Source organism: Portunus trituberculatus, chromosome 44, assembly GCF_017591435.1.
Source record: "Portunus trituberculatus isolate SZX2019 chromosome 44, ASM1759143v1, whole genome shotgun sequence".
NCBI lineage: Eukaryota > Metazoa > Arthropoda > Malacostraca > Decapoda > Portunidae > Portunus > Portunus trituberculatus.
In genome coordinates this window covers 91,868-105,852 of record NC_059298.1, presented here as the reverse complement: position 1 = coordinate 105,852, position 13,985 = coordinate 91,868, and the positions used below count along the sequence as shown (strand labels likewise).

General features: G+C 40.8%; 1 protein-coding gene across 13 annotated transcripts in view; it reads left to right on the top strand.

Moving 5' to 3' along the window:
• The window catches only part of LOC123518851 (monocarboxylate transporter 1-like), a 132,128-nt gene that overhangs the window by 64,784 nt on the left and 53,359 nt on the right, over positions 1 to 13,985 (top strand). The window lies entirely within an intron of this gene.

Below are 13,985 nucleotides of genomic sequence, written 5' to 3'. Positions count from 1 at the left end.
AAAGATTCAGATGGATGTAGATTCTAACTTCAGAAAAGTTATTCCTAAAAATTATCTAAGATAGCAAGAGAAACAGCATTACAATGAATCTTTTGGAAAAAGGAAGACACTTCAAAATTGATAACATTTTGCCCCTTACTTTATTGTGGTAGTCCAAATACAACTTGTGTTACCATTCTATACTGCCTTTATCACAAGAGGCATTCTCTGCAAGGTTAGGTAAGGCCCCATAAACAATAATGGCTTCTTAAGATAGCATATGTTGGCCAAAACCTTTCATTAAAAAGATGTATATGTTTAAGTATAAACAAATTATTAGCTGTCAACACAATTTATTCCTAGTTTTCCTGCACCACCATCAGGGTATCATGTGGCATAACACTGGGGGAGAGGTTATCTATGTTAGTATCTTCTTAGGACTGTTTTAACCAGACATTCATGCAGTTTGTTTTCATTTCCGTTCTTGGAAATAAGGAACCAACCTTAAATATTACCTGCGAATAATTGCACCAGAGAATGCAGATACCAGATGAAAGAGGTAACTGATTTTGCAGAATCAATTTTGATCAAGTCCAACATTGGGTTTTCAGTTGATTGCAGTACTAAATTGATCCACAACTACCGTGGTATAACACTGCTCAGCATACTAGGCAAGGTGCTTGCCCACTTGCTGTTGATGCATATCCACAGTCACATGCTCAAACACCAGAGACCTGAACAGTCTGGGTTCACACCCGGTAAGTCAACAACAGACCGGATCTTAGCGCTTCATGTACTGGTGGAGCGCTGACGTGAGTTTCAACAAGGAATACTTGTAGCCTACGTTGATCTCAAGAAGGCGTTTGATTCACTGCATTGAGAGACGCTTTGGGATCTTCTGCGTCTCTGTGGGATTCCTGCAAGGATTATTGGGCTATTAACCGACCTCTACTCCAGGACTGTGAGTGCTGTGAAGTGTGGAGGGGCGTGTCCAGCTTTTTTCCTGTGAATATGGGAGTGAGGCAGGGATGTGGGCTTGCTCCATTACTTTTTAACACTTCCATGAACTGGGTACTAGGCATCTTTTGGGAGTACTGAGATTACAGATTTTGTTTTAGTCAATGATGCAGTAATCTTTGCTAAGTTACTGGAAGTTCTGGTAATGGCTGTAAAGGCACTGCACAAGGATTCAAAGCCCTTGGGACTTCAGATTTCCTGGCCTAAAACTAAGGTTCAGGTGTTTGGAGGCTTACTGGATGGAACTATAGTCCATCCATGCGTGTGGCGAGGACATTGAGGTCTCGGAAAATTTCACATACTTTGGTAGTGTAGTGTGTAAGGATGGTGGGTCGAGCCAGGAAGTTGCACGGCTGATTGGCCTGGCCCATGGTGTTATGGACTTGCTCAACACAAGTACAGTAAAGTCCCAGGTTATGTCGGTCTCGAGTTACGTCAAACTCATAGTTACGTCAGTCCACTACAGGTGTCCCTCGGTTAACGATCGACTACTTAACGATATTTCGCTCATACGATCCCTCCAAATTAATCCCTATTTTTTGGTTAACGATCGCCAAAATTCGGTTAACGATCGGATTGACCAATCGCAATCGCGATCGCAATCGCGATCGCAGCGCCTCCATCCACCCGCGGCCCGTGCAGTAAACACACCACAGTCTTTCCCGCTGTTTTGATTGTGCAACAACAACTCTATCACGCTCGCTCTAAACTTCTTTTTTTGTGCTTATTTGTGATCAAGTGAACTTAGTGATGGCTTCCAAGCGACCCAACGATTGTTCTCCACCGGGAGATAAGGCTAAAAATCGAGAAAGAGCATTGGCCTTGATATTAAGTTGAACATTGTGACTCGTCATGAGGGTGGTGAAGGGGTAAACTCTATTGCTCGTGCCCTTGGTTTATCTCAATCAACTGTATCAACAGTTCTCCAGAAAAAGTACAAGTGAAGCAGCAGGCCAACCAAGTCACAAACCTGCACAAACACACAACAACTCGTAACAGGGAACCGATTATGGAAAAATTGGAACGTTTGCTGAGGCTATGGATTGAAGACCACACACCGCCGCATGCCTCTTTCTACCCAACTCGTTACTACTAAGGCACTGAGCCTGTGGGAGGACCTGAAACCAGAATTCAACATAGGCGAGACAGTGTCCTTCAAGGCCAGTAAGGGGTGGTTTGAACGTTTCAAACATCGTGGGAGTCTACACAACCTCAAGGTTAGTGGGAGGCAGCGAGTTCGGATCAACCGCTGCAAACGCCTTCAAGCCTTTGCTTAAAGAGCGCATCGAGGAAGGAGGTTATTCAGCCAAGCAGGTTCTAAACTTTGACGAGACAGGCCTGTATTGGAAGAAGATGTCATCGAGAACGTTTATAGCAAAGGAGGAGAAGTCGGCACCAGGATTCAAGGCATCTAAAGACAGGTTAACATTATTGGTGGGGGGGAATGCCGCTGGTGATCTTAAGCTTAAACCATGCCTTATTTACCATTCCCAAAACCCAAGAGCTCTGTCTGGCTATATTAAGGAATATTTGCCCGTAGTATGGAAGGCAAACAAAAGGGTGGATGACGACTGTTATCATGCAAAGTTACGTGACAGGATACCTCTCCAAATTCCTAAAAGAATATGCTGCCCAAAACAACATTGCTAACAGATTTCTCTTGCTGTGTGACAACGCCCCAGCCACCCAGAGAGCATGAATGACTGGGCAGATAATATTGAGGTCATGTTTATGCCCCAAACACAACTGCCCTCATCCAGCCGATGGACCAAGGAGTCATCGCTACTTTCAAGGCCTATTACCAGCGGCGCACCATGAAACAGCTGTTGGCCTGCATTGACACCCCTGACAAGCCGACCATGAAACAATTTTGGAAGGATTATAACATTAAAAAGGGGATCGACAACATCGACGAGTCATGGAAGGAGGTGTCCAAGTCGGCAATGAATGGATGTTGGCGTAATTTGTGGCCTGAGTGCGTGGAACGTAAACAGGAAGTCCCTGTCGATGTTACAGCAGTAAGGAAAGACATCGTTCATATCTCCCATAAGGCAGGCTTCAATGAGGTGGACGAGAATGACGTACAAGAACTGCTGGACAGTCATTCTGAGCCTCTCTCCAACGACGACCTCATGGAGTTGGAGAAACAAAATACTTTGGAGGAAATGGAGGAGGACAAGGAGCCTGAAAGAACCCTCTCCGTCAAGATTTTCGAGGAGATTTTAATCATATTAACCAGGCCATACATCTTCTCCAGGAGAATGACCCCAACCCAAACCGAAGTAATGGCGTGACTAATGCTATAGAAAATGACATGAAAGTGTATAAAGAACTATTTGAGGCAAAGAAAAGGATGGCAAAACAGACAGTCATCTCATCTTTCTTCAAACCACTCACCGCCCAAGCAACCCCATCCACATCCCAAGCAACCCCATCTACCGATCAAGCAACTCCATCCACCTCCCAAGCTACCCCATCCACCTCAAAAGCAATCCCATCTACTTCCATAGGAGTCATCTCGTCGTACTTCAAAGTTCGTCCTGCTACCTCGAAAAAAACTCCACCCACTTCCAAAACAACTCCATCCACCTCCAAAACAACTCCACCCACATCCAATCTATCCTTCACATCCACCGTAACCTTGAGTGACGATGAGGAGAGCCTGGATGACCCACCCCCACTGGAAAACGTATTCTCTCAAGAATTTGAAGGGTTTGAAGCAGCTGACCGAGTTTGGGTCGGTGTGGGCATGATGAGATTTAATCCTCCAAGGCCCTGTGTCCCTCGGGGCACAAAACAACACACTACGCATATCACATCCACTCCTCAAGGTAAGTACTACCAATTCTAAAGGTGTAAATAACAACTAACAACATAGAAAGTGTCGTTTATTTACGCATCGCGAAATACATGTATGTAGTTGATAATTTCAAATCCCTCAGTTAGCGATCGTTTCGGTTAGCGATCTGTTTTTGGGAAACGTAACCCTATCGTTAACCAAGGGATACCTGTATAAGGCAATTTAAGATTAAAAAAAATTGAAAATTTATAAATCGTAAAGCGCGGGATTTATTGTTATTGTTGGTGGTTACCCGCTACACCGCCCGCCTCACGCTGCCTTGAATACAATAACACCCTGCCTCAGTTCCACCACACTGTCGCCCCTGGCAAGAGTGTTATCCTACTTCTGCGTTTATTGACTCAAGTTCTTAGTATCTTGCTCAATGGCACCAAAGGGACAACTCCTTAGTGACAGCAGTGATGCTAAGAAAAGGAAAACCATTACACTACAAGAAAAAGAGGACATAATTAAAAGACATGAGAAGGGAGGCAGCAGCTGTGTGTGAGGGAGGGAAAAAGAAAATGGGAAGCCTGTTACCATGACAATGGTGAGGTTGACGACCTTGAGGGCTCGCACACCCATCACAACAATAACAACTCCGGAGCCTTTGCCTGGGCCACACGACACTCGCAGCTGACTTGCACCGTCTGCGCCTGTCTGCTGATCCCTATTGCCCTTTCCTATTGCATTTCCTGCCCCACTGCCTACGCTTCTACTCCACCTGCACTGCACTACGCTCCCAGCTGTCCGCTCTGGGCGTCACAACATTCGACCTGCCCACCCTCCTGGCGGCCTCAGGCGTCCACTCCTCTCGGCAACCTGCAGTTCTTCGTGTTCGTGGCCCTAATCAACAACAAAAACAAGGTTGTGTTTCATATTCCTACATAGTTGTAAATAATATAACAATATAACCTTTAACTTAACCTGAATGACCATAAACAATGATTGGTTGAAAACTCCATAATATGCTTTGAAATGTACGGAAACTCAAGTTACGTACAAAATCAACTTACGTCATGTTTCAGGAACGTAACTCTGACGTAAACCGAGACCTTACTGTATTTGGTGTTGTCGGTACCTGTGCAGACAGGCGGAGATTTGGATCTTCAAGTCGCTGGTGATCCTTGTTTTACTCTACGGTTGTGCGACATGGACACTGAACACCAATCTGAAGAGGCAAATTGATATCTTTGGCACTAGGTGCCTTTGCAGAATCATGGGGTACGGCTGGTATGACTGTGTCAAATCAGTGATTGCTTTGTGAAACTGATTCAAGGCCGATTACCAGCATAGTCCATCATTGCCAACTCTGACTATATGGGCATGTGGCACGCTACCCGGAAGCCGATCCTGCATATTGAGTTGTCTCCAAAAGGGATAACCCAGCATGCAGGAGGCCAAGGGAACGTCCACAGAACTCGTGGCTGCAGCAAGTCAGTGCCTCTTGCTGGGAGTTACTCGGCATGGGAAGGGAACCTGCATGGAGACTCACAAGGCGTGACCACCTGGAGTGGTGCCATAGGGTAGGTGAGGCGATGAGCCCACCAACGTATGCCCCCTGTGATTGATTAATTGAATCTAACTCTAGAAGATAAAAGGGAGATTCCATTTATAGAAAATGGAATGGAGTTCATCCTTAACTCCTTCTCAGTAATGTTCTTTGAACCAAAAAATGTGATCTTTGGTCTGCTAGAGTGAGGTGTGCAGGTTGATGTGACAAAGCATGGAACCTGTCAATCCAATGATGGTGACCTGATTGGTTGAATGTAAACATTTCAATAGTTAATAAACCTGAACTGTAAAGTGATGAAATCCTAGAAATTGTTTTGGATATTACATAAGTCACCATTTCATAATATTTCATGAGTTGATCTCTGAAGCACAGACTGATGGTCCTCTCTAATGCACCCTCAAACAGTTTCACTGTTTTATGTGAAAGTGAATTTGTTTGATATTTCATATCAAATGTTCACTTGACCCCTTCAACACAAGGAGGCATATTTTGTATCCTTGGAGTACTTGTAACACATCCAAGGACATGCATACTGTGTCATGGCTTAGTTCTGCTAAGATGATGCCCCCCCTACCCACTCCAAATACTGTATGAGATCTTTCAGAATGTAGGTTCTATATGATACTTGACTTTCATCATTATTACAAAGGTGTATGATTCACTTATACCAGGTTAAGTACCGATGTGCCCTGCTGGCAATTATTTTATTCTATTTTTTACAGAACCAATAGATTATATTACCGAAAAAATAAATGTTTTCTTTCGTTTACCATCTTCAGAGAATGGCCCAGAGCAGGCAGGCTATAAATTTTTTTTCTTTAAAATTTTTGTGGGTTTATTTCATAATGCACATAACTAGTATCAAAAATCACATATTATTATCATTATTGCCATAGAGGAGAGAGTGAGAAAGAGCTGCCTCTGAGTGAGGTATCCTCCACCTTCTCCCAGCCCAGATATGATGCTGGTAACCGTTTTTTATTGCTTGGAGTGAAGAGGTTAAGGATTTAAAAAAATACTGGAGTTTAATATAAAATAATGAAGTTATTATCTCAAATATATTTTGTTTCCATACTTTTCAAAACTTCCTCTGCAGAAGTCTTTTTGTGTCTATATATATGTATGCATGTATGTATGTATGTTTTAGTATTTGTAATATACAGAAGAGGAGCTAAGCTCATATTGTTTCATCTCCATAACTTTTTAGCCAAATTTTGCTAAAATAATGAATAATCATAGAATATACCACCTCTCCAGTCCATTCTATACTTCAGTGCTTCTATGAGGGAAGCTAAACTTCTGTAGGTGGTTGTTTTTAATTTTCCTCCATGTCTTCTTGTTTTTCTGTCATTTAATGCAAGTAGATCTTCCTTTTCTAGTTTTTCCTTTCCACTCAGTAGTGTGTGTGTGTGTATTTACCTAATTGTATTTACCTAATTGTAACATACGGGAAAAGAGCTATGCTCGTACTGTCCCGTCTCCATATCTACTAATGTCCAGCTTTTTCTTAAAATCATGAATATTCCTTGCGTTGACCACTTCCACGTCTAAACTATTCCATGCTTCCACCCTTCTATGAGGGAAGCTATATTTTTTCACATCTCTCCTATAAGTGGCCATTTTAGTTTTTCCCATGCCCTCTCGACATTCTTTCATTCCACATACACAGATTTTCCCTATCCATTTTTCCATGCCAATCATCACTCTGTATATTGCTATCAGGTCTCCCCTTTCTCTTCTGTTTTCCAGGGTCGGAAGTTGCATTCTGTTCAGTCTGTCTTCATAAGTCAAATCTCTTAAGTCAGGCACCATTTTGTTGCAGCCCTCTGTACTTTCTCTAGTTTCCTTATGTGTTTCTTTAAGTTCGAGCCCACTGTATTGTTGCATATTCAAGCCTCGGTCTTATCATTACAGTAATTATTTTCTTCATCATTTCTTCATCTAAATATCTGAACGCCACTCTTATGTTCCTCAATAAGTTCAATACTTCTCCAATTATTTTGTTTATATGTCTCTCTGGCGATAGGTCATTGGTAATTGTCACCCCAAGGTCTTTTTCTTCATGACTGGTTTTATGTCTTCATTTCCTATCTTGTACATACTCCTGATTCTTCTTTCACTCTTGCCAAACTCTAATTTCTTGCATTTTGTCGTGTTGAACTCCATTTGCCATGTACAGCTCCATTTCCATATTCTGTCCAAGTCTTCCTGGAGTAGTTCGCAATCTTTGTCACATCTCACTTTTCTTAACAATTTTGCATCGTCTGCAAATAGGCTCACATAACTGGACACCCCATCCACTATGTCATTTATGTAGACCGCGAACATTACTGGTGCCAACACTGATCCCTGTGGAACTCCACTCTCCACCAAGCCCCATTCTGATGGTCTGTCCTTAATTATTGTTCTCATTTCTCTTCCTACCAAAAGTCTTCCATCCATTTTAGTAAACTGCCATGCACTCCTCCTACCATTTCAAGTTTCCAGATCAGTCTCCGGTGTGGTACCTTATCAAAGGCCTTTTTTAAATCCAGATATATTCCATCAGCCCAACCATCTCTTTCCTGTATTACATCTATCACCCTCGAATAGTAACATATCAGGTTTGTCGTGCATGAACGCCCTTTTCTAAAACCAAATTGACACTCACAAAGTATGTCATTTTCTCCAAGAAGTCTGTCCATCTATTCTTCACCACCCTCTCACACATCTTAGCTACCACACTTGTAAGTGACACTGGTCTATAGTTCAATGGGTCTCTCTTGTTACCTGATTTATAAATTGGGACAATGTTAGCTCTTTTCCAGTCTTGGGGCACTACACCTTCCCTTAATGAGGCATCAATTACTTCACAAACTTTTTCTGCCAGTTGCTCCTGCATTCTCTTAAAATCCATCCTGATACCCCATCAGGTCCCACAGCTTTTCTCACTTCTAAACTCCCCATCATATTCTTGATCTCCTCCACAGTTACTTGAAACTCCTTCATAATCCCTTTCTGTTCCATTACCAGTGGTTTGTCAAAAGCAGTCTCCTTTGTGAATACCTTCCGAAAGCATCCATTCATAGCCTCTGCCATTTCCTGGGATCCTCACTGCATACTCCATTTACTTCTAAACTTTCAATACTTTCTCTATTTTTGATGTTGTTGTTCACATGTCTGTAAAAAGCCTTGGTTGGTCTTTACATTTATCAATTATATCCTTTTCTTGTTTCTTTCTTTCTTCTCTTCTAATCAACACATATTCATTTCTTGCTCTTTTGTAACTTTCCCACTGCTTAATCCGTCTTTTCCTTCTCCACCTCTTCCATGCATCCTCTTTTCTTGTTCTAGCCTTTTCACATCTATCGTTAAACCAGTCCTGCTTTCCAACTTCTCTATGTTGTCTTATTGGTACAAATTTTTCTCACCTTCTTTGTATATTTTTATAAATTCCTTCCACTTTTCATTTGCTCCTTAGCACTCTTGAATTTCATCCAATTTGTCTCTTGAAAGAATTTCTTTAGGTTTCCAAAATCTGTCTTGGCATAATTCCATCTTCCCACTTTATATTCTTCATTTCTTCTAGATTTCTCTTCATCTATCACCTTGAACTCCAAAACTGCATGATCACTCTTTGCTAAAGGGCACTCCACCATCATCTCCTCAATGACCATTGGCTCTGTACTAAAGACCAAGTCCAGTCTTGACGATGCTCCCTCTCCTCCAAACCTAGTATCTTCTTTGACCCACTGAGTTAACACATTTTCCATTGCCAGTGTCAATAGTGTATTTCCCATGTTGTCTCTGATCCTTCCATTGACCAGTCCTCCCAACACACCTCTTTACAATTAAAATCTCCCATCATTATAGTTCGTTCACAGCCACCCAACATTTCTTCCAGACATGTTCCTGTATCACTTATCATTTCTTCATATTCCTGTACTGACCATGCATTTGTCTTAGGTGGTACGTACACCACTATGTAGTGCCTCTTTTTCCTTCATTAGTTTCTGCTCTGATCTTTAGCACTTCTGCCTTTCCCATACCTTCTTTCACTTGATCCACCTTTATATCTTTTTAACCAGCAACATCACTCCTCCTCCCATCTTACCTACTCTATTTCTTTTCCAAACATTATATTTCCTTCTCCAACCATCATCAGGTCTTCTCCTCTCTCAGTTTTGTTTCAGTAAGACCCACAATATCTGGGTTCTTGTCCCTCAAGTAATCGTTGAGTTCTAAAATCCCGATATCACTCCATTTATGTTGGAATACATTACATTCCGCTCATACGTAAGTTTCTTTAGTCCTTTCTTGCTGTACTTTTCTGGGTTATGAACCACTTCCTCAGTCTCATATCCAAGATTCTCCAGAAAAACTCTTTCTTCTCCTCTTCTGTCCTCTCTTCATTTTTTTTAAAGCCTCCTTTCTCAACTCATTTAACATTTCTCTTTCCTTTTCACCGAGATCTCTTCTCAACCAAATCTTCCTTGTTGTTTCCTGCTGGGCTAGCCTCCATGACTTCTCCACCAATTCATCTACATCCTTTTGTGACTTAAGTTTGATTCTTATTGGCCTCATACCTTCTCCTGTGAACCTTCCAATTCTATGGAAGTCCTCTATTTCTTGTACTAGATCTTTTCCCTCCTCCTGCACCACATTAATGATATTATTTATCACCTTTTTTGTTTTTCTCTCTCTCCATTTTACTCAGTGTCTTATCCTCCTCCACACCAAATATCACCACACATCTCTTTTTGTCTACAGTTTCCCTCACCAATGTCTCATTTGACTTAATAACCTTCACCACTTTCTCAGCAATCTTCTCTTCTATGATTTGTTGATCTATAATTTCAGCAAGGCCCAAAGTTTTCTCCCCAGACTCTTTGATTTCCTTTTCCAGACTTGCAACTTTGTAATTTACCTCCTTTCTTTCCACTTCCTGACTTTTTTTCCATTCTGCCTGCTTTTTCATCACTTTTCCTAAAGATTCTCCACATTTGTTGCAATTCACTTTAATTAGCTTAACTTCCTCTTTCAGTACTTCATTTTCTTTCTTCATATCGGCACACTCTTTCATTACATTGTCATAACTCGTTTCCAGGCCCCCATACTTTTCAAACAGTTTTTCAATTTTACCTTTCAACTCCAGAATTTTCTTCACATAAACGCTCTTCTCCATTATTCCTTGAAATCCTGTGAAGTCTGATTCATCTTTCGAGTTCACGGCCGCCATGTTGCGTGTGTGTGTGTGTGTATTTACCTAATTGTATTTACCTAATTGTAACATACGGGAAAAGAGCTATGCTCGTGTTGTCCCGTCTCCATATCTATTAATGTCCAGCTTTTTCTTAAAATCATGAATATTCCTTGCGTTGACCACTTCCACGTCTAAACTATTCCATGCTTCCACCCTTCTATGAGGGAAGCTATATTTTTTCACATCTCTCCTATAAGTGGCCATTTTTAGTTTTTTCCCATGCCCTCTCGACATTCTTTCATTCCACATACACAGATCTTCCCTATCCATTTTTTCCATGCCAATCATCACTCTGTATATTGCTATCAGGTCTCCCCTTTCTCTTCTGTTTTCCAGGGTCAGAAGTTGCATTCTTTTCAGTCTGTCTTCATAAGTCAAATCTCTTAAGTCAGGCACCATTTTGTTGCAGCCCTCTGTACTTTCTCTAGTTTCCTTATGTGTTTCTTTAAGTTCGGAGCCCACTGTATTGTTGCATATTCAAGCCTCGGTCTTATCATTGCAGTAATTATTTTCTTCATCATTTCTTCATCTAAATATCTGACGCCACTCTTATGTTCCTCAATAAGTTCAATACTTCTCCAATTATTTTGTTTATATGTCTCTCTGGCGATAGGTCATTGGTAATTGTCACCCCAAGGTCTTTTTCTTCATGACTGGTTTTTATGTCTTCATTTCCTATCTTGTATATACTCCTGATTCTTCTTTCACTCTTGCCAAACTCTATTTTCTTGCATTTTGTCTTGTTGAACTCCATTTGCCATGTACAGCTCCATTTCCATATTCTGTCCAAGTCTTCCTGGAGTAGTTCGCAATCTTTGTCACATCTCACTTTTCTTAACAATTTTGCATCGTCTGCAAATAGGCTCACATAACTGGACACCCCATCCACCATGTCATTTATGTAGACCGCGAACATTACTGGTGCCAACACTGATCCCTGTGGAACTCCACTCTCCACCAATCCCCATTCTGATGGTCTGTCCTTAATTATTGTTCTCATTTCTCTTCCTACCAAAAAGTCTTCCATCCATTTTAATAAACTGCCATGCACTCCTCCTACCATTTCAAGTTTCCAGATCAGTCTCCGGTGTGGTACCTTATGAAAGGCCTTTTTTAAATCCAGATATATTCCATCAGCCCAACCATCTCTTTCCTGTATTACATCTATCACCCTCGAATAGTAACATATCAGGTTTGTCGTGCATGAACGCCCTTTTCTAAAACCAAATTGACACTCACAAAATATGTCATTTTTCTCCAAGAAGTCTGTCCATCTATTCTTCACCACCCTCTCACACATCTTAGCTACCACACTTGTAAGTGACACTGGTCTATAGTTCAATGGGTCTCTTGTTACCTGATTTATAGATTGGGACAATGTTAGCTCTTTTCCAGTCTTGGGGCACTACACCTTCCCTTAATGAGGCATCAATTACTTCCCAAACTTTTTCTGCCAGTTGCTCCCTGCATTCTCTTAAAATCCATCCTGATACCCCATCAGGTCCCACAGCTTTTCTCACTTCTAAACTCCCCATCATATTCTTGATCTCCTCCACAGTTACTTGAAACTCTTTCATAATCCCTTTCTGTTCCATTACCAGTGGTTTGTCAAAAGCAGTCTCCTTTGTGAATACCTTCCGAAAGCATCCATTCATAGCCTCTGCCATTTCCCTGGGATCTTCACTGCATACTCCATTTACTTCTAAACTTTCAATACTTTCTCTATTTTTGATGTTGTTGTTCACATGTCTGTAAAAAAGCCTTGGTTGGTCTTTACATTTATCAATTATATCCTTTTCTTGTTTCTTTCTTTCTTCTCTTCTAATCAACACATATTCATTTCTTGCTCTTTTGTAACTTTCGTGTGTGTGTGTGTGTGTGTGTGTGTGCTGCCCGCGCCGGGTGTCAACAATTTCTGTGTGTGTGTGTGTGTGTGTGTATTTAGCTAGTTTTATTATACAGGGTTTGAGTGGGGCTCATAGTGTCCTGTCTCCATGTCTCCATTTATCCAATTTTTCTTTAAAGTTATGCACATTATGTGCTGTAACAACTTCATTATTCAATGCATTTCACTTTTCCACTGTTCTATGTGGAAAACTGTATTTTCCAATATCCTTCACAAACTGCTTCATCCTGATCTTTATGTGACCTCTTGTCCTAGCTTCTTCTGTCACTAGCACCAGGTCTTCCTTGTCTATCTTTTCAATGCCATTGGCTATCTTGTACATTGTTATTAGGTCTCTTTGTTCTCTTGTATCTTGTAAGTTTAACTAACAGTCCCATTTCCTTCAGCCATTGTTCATATGTTAGATACTTTAGTTACGACACCATCTTTGTAGCAATCTTCTGTATCTGTTCTAATCTTCTTATATCTTTCTTAGAGTTCTGAGACCACACCACAACTGCATATTCCAGCTTTGGACATATCATGCTTGTGATGGATTTTTATCATATCTTCATCCATGAATTGAAATGCCACTTATATTAGTTAACATTTTATATGATAATCCAAATATCTCGCTTATGTGTTTTTAGGGGTTCAGATTTTCCTGCATAATCACGCCTATATCTTCTTCCTATTTAGTCTTCATTATTTGTTCCTCTCCCATCAAATAGTTCCATAACGGTCTTCTCTTGCGCTTTCCTAATTCCATTATGTGACATTTCTTCGCATTGAACTCCAATTTCCACTTCTTACTCCACTCATAGATTTTGTTTATATCTACCTGTAACAGCAAACAGTCCTCCCAGGTTTTGATTACTCTTAGCAGTTTTGCATCATTAGCAAATAAATTGATATACTATCTGATTGTCTGATGCTTAATTCCATCAGAGTTAAGTTGGTATCTCCTTTCCCTATTTTATCTTTTCTCTATAACATAACAGCTCTATAACTGGAGAGCTATAATCCACTTTCTGTGTCCTTTTCCTTGAGCTGGTGATTAATACATTATTTTGTCTCCTGGAGGAAATTTGACTGACTCGTAACTGTTTAAGAAGCTTCATTAATTAATGACTTTGGTGTATATAGATGCTGTGCTTATTTCAAATGACTTGCAGATGTATAATGTAGATAACATTTGTCTTGACTTGTTATTTTCTGGTTTATCGTGTATGACTTGTTGCATGAGCCTCCAATTTTTTAGTAAGCTTAGATATATGACAGTCATGATTTTAGGAGCCCACCTTTGTGAGTATTTTTTACTGTTTTTTATTGATATGTTTACAGCTTTTGTTGGATCTTACATCCAGATTTCCTTAATGAATCAGAGATAGGACAATGCTTCATAATGGAAGCATTTTGGTTTAGAATTCACTACACAAAGTAGATGCCATCCATAACCCGAGACCATGCCCAGAGTTTGAATCTTAGGACCCATTGGCCCCCATGC